At 35.2% G+C, this 3529-nt stretch overlaps 2 long non-coding RNA genes across 2 annotated transcripts in view; both read right to left on the bottom strand.

The window, feature by feature from the left end:
• Positions 1–165: 165 nt before the first annotated feature.
• Positions 166–2560, bottom strand: LOC106940057 (uncharacterized). The gene is made up of 2 exons (XR_001422987.1): positions 2496–2560; positions 166–1145 (listed from the first exon to the last, which is right to left on the bottom strand). It is a non-coding gene; the product is annotated as an uncharacterized LOC106940057 (long non-coding RNA).
• Positions 2561–2579: 19 nt separating this feature from the next.
• LOC106940056 (uncharacterized) overlaps positions 2580–3529 on the bottom strand; it is a 7073-nt gene continuing 6123 nt past the window's right edge. The window contains exons 2-3 of the long non-coding RNA XR_001422986.1: positions 2778–2803; positions 2580–2681 (exon numbers count right to left, since the gene is read on the bottom strand). This is a non-coding gene — a long non-coding RNA (uncharacterized LOC106940056). The remainder of the gene's footprint in view (positions 2682–2777; positions 2804–3529) is intronic.

Here is a 3529-nt window from a genome sequence, read left to right as displayed (position 1 = left end):
TAGAAAGGGGAAAAAAGGCCATGGTGGCTGGGGGGGGGGGCCGATTCAATTTTTGGATTACCCCAAAAACTTTCTGGAAAAACAAATTTTAGAGCTTGAAATGTCAAAAAAAATTTAACTTCTGGACACAATGATACAATTTTTGAAAAAAAGTAAAGAAATGCATTTTATTCTTTACACTTTTATTTACCAAGGAAACGGAAGACAATTCACCTTCATTCAAGGTAGGCAAGAGCTCAGAATATACTGATATTTAAACACCTACAGCTACACGCATCACATAAAAGCAGCAACACAGCCACCAAAGTAATGATAGTTGAAAACTAGATGATATTAGACAACTTATTAATACAATCCTGTTATTGATCAGTCAAAACATTTATAAGTGGATGTTTGTTATAAGGCTTAAAATCTGTTGCAATTCTGTCCATTTTAATTCATTTCTGTTTTTTATACACAACTCGTGTCTGAAGGCACTTTAAAAAAAAACAACAAAAAAAAACAATCCAACGCAGCCATATAAATCAGTGAGAAAAGCTTGTACAGATTAAAGACACTGGGGATTCAAATGTAACTTTGTTTGCACATTTAAACCAGAAAAACTCATAAATGACTGAATAAATTACATGAACACAGATTAATAGAACATTTGTGATTTTTTTTGGATTTAGAAGGAAGTCTTGGTACCTGGAGAGGAACATGCTAACATGCTAACCCTAGGAACTGAACCCCAAACCTTCTTGTTCCATACATGTTTACATTTATACAAACATGTACTCAGAGACATTAACACTGAACAATATTACTGTCTGATTTTTAATTGGTTCTGTTTGTTGGTTTTTCTTTTACCTCTAAAAAGTAAAACAACAGTGAAAATAGAACGACAGCAATAATAACAATCACCAATGCAAGAAGGATCATGTGCCAACGCTGAGAGTTAATTCTGCTTTGTTGGAAGTACTCTTGCATTTGATACACTGCATTTGTGTTCTGAGAACAGGTTAGTAACCCAGGAACACTTTCATGGAAGAGGACATGAACTTCTAAGTCGACGTTCGGATAAACTTCTGACCAGCTCCTCCCAGCGGTGGAGTAGTCTGGATCTCTGGTGTGATGCATCAGGACCAGGACGACTTTTTTATTGGCTGTACGGAGACAGAAAAAAATTATATACGACTACTTCAGTCTGCATAAACACACTGAGATGTTTCAGTGCAAATATTTCACAGTAGAAATGTCTAACAGATTGCTACCAGAGATACAAAGATTCAAAAATTCTACCTCAACTCAACTTTTTTTAATCAAAAGAAAACCTATTGAACGAATCCAACAAGTTTGAAATCTGCACACACAATTTAGGCACATTTTAAGAATTCAATTGAATTTCATTCAACATATACCTAAATATGGTTTAGGCACATTTGACCTACAGTCTTCCTGTTGAATTTACTTTCATTTTCAAGTTATGCCACCTTAAATTGTTTTACAGTGATGTAAAACAACAGATTTCCTTTGACTTTCCTTTACAAACCTTGATAAAGTGTTCACAAAAACATGTCAGCTCTGTCTGCTAAATTGTACTTTAACCAGGGTAGGTAAGTATTTTATAGATACAATAAATTACAGAGTCTGCTGTTATAGTTACAGCTTCTGAAGAGGACAGTGGTAATCCTTATTGTGTAGATTGTCAGAGCTTTGATGAGCAGGACTTTGATACCAAATGTGGGAAATTGGAGGGCTGGAGTATTTCTGATTTCAGTGTCTGAGAAAGTCCGTAGAGTCATTTTCTGTGGTTTGATCTATAATCTTATAGATATTCATTGCTATTCATTGATTTGATGTCACACTTGTATCTTTATTGTAGGTATTGCTACAATCTGTTAGATTAACTTGGTAGAAAAGAAACATTTGTGATTTTTTTTCAAAATGCAAAACATTTTGTACATGAGGTTTGGACAATCACTCGGCTCAAATAAATAAAACCACCTCAGATTAGGTCACCCTACAGCTGCCTTATGAGAATGTCTTATGTGGATATTTTTTTATTGAATAATAACTTAAGAAAGAAGGTAAATAGCTTCAATTAGTCAAAATTATTTAGGTTTATGTTATTTGACCTTAACGTTGAGTCTCTGTCTCACTCCAACCTTAGATTCCTTTCCAGATGGAAGGATGTCAGTGATTTTCTTCTTAAATTTCTTTAGATCGATTGAGCTACTGAGCTCTATTAGCTTATATGCATATGTGATTTCTTGATACAACAGGCCAGGCGTGATGAGTAAAACTGAACTAAAAAGTAAAAAGAAATTTTGGTTAATTTGCGATTTTACATGTAAGGTACATAGTTTTTCCTTATGGGTTCAGCTTAGTTTGGCTTTTTCCCCTTTGCAAATTAAATCAGCATTTAAAATGAACTTTTTTGCATTAACTCAGGTTAGCTTTGTCTGATTTGTTTTTCAGCAAGCCAAAACTAAAAATGTTGCCTGATTACTTACGTGGCATGTTTTGCATGGCTGCCTCCACATCTGAACCAACACGGGAGGCAATGGGACAGAAAACAATGGTGCACTCTCCATCCTGGTTTGTGCCCTCCAGCCTAACTCTGCTTCTCAACTGGTCAATCAGCTCTGCATCGGCACCATGAGTCACCCCGGTGGTGATTGTCTCAACTTTAACTGGTTCTGTTTGGCAGAAATATAAAGCAGAAAAAAAAGATGAACAGACCAGAGCAAATCAGAGCAAGATTCTTATTTATATGTCCTGAGATGATAACTCACTTGAAAGACAGGGCATCTTCAGGATCCTTCAGAAACAAACACAAAGAACAACATAAGAAGACCCAACCATTCGTCAGATGTTATTTATAAATTAGAAAGTTATCAAAAAATAATACTTACAAATACTTTACAAATTCTCTATTTTCATAGGGTCCAGATCAAGTAAATCTACTTGCCAAACAAGCAGACCTTGGTCATAAATCCATTATGCTTACTTTTGGCATTGAGGACAGGCCCCAACTTCTGTGTTTTCTTTTTTGTTTTTATATTTTCCTTCCATTCAATGTGTTTGGTTAAGCAACCATATCAATGCTTCTTTCACAATGAACTTTAGTGGCTTAGCCTCCATTTGGAGAGTGTCAACCAATTTCTCTGAAGCCGTTATTTTATCTTAATTTCTGCTTATTTATTGTTAAAAAAAAACAAAAGCAGAAATTAAGATAAAATCACGGCTTCAGAGACCCGGAGGATCTTTTAAATCTGAAGAAAAATTAATGAAATTGGTAAATCATAGATACATCAGCTGTGCACGAATTGTATCACTTTTTATATGCCTTTAAAAAATGTTTATAGACTCATCCTCTTCATTCCTAGATCATCAGTTTCAGATGCTTAGGAAGCGCTACAGCATTCAATGAGAGAACCCTGAACGTCAAATGTCGACGAGAAGGGGGGACCCGATATGTCAACATGTGGCGCACAGTGGTGGAGAAAGTACTCAAAAAATGTACTTAAGTAAAAGTACAAATACA

The sequence above is a fragment of the Poecilia latipinna genome, unplaced genomic scaffold (genome assembly GCF_001443285.1).
Source record: "Poecilia latipinna isolate Pla-1442-1.1 unplaced genomic scaffold, P_latipinna-1.0 Scaffold3077, whole genome shotgun sequence".
NCBI classification, from domain to species: domain Eukaryota; kingdom Metazoa; phylum Chordata; class Actinopteri; order Cyprinodontiformes; family Poeciliidae; genus Poecilia; species Poecilia latipinna.
This window is presented reverse-complemented; position numbering and strand designations above follow the sequence as displayed.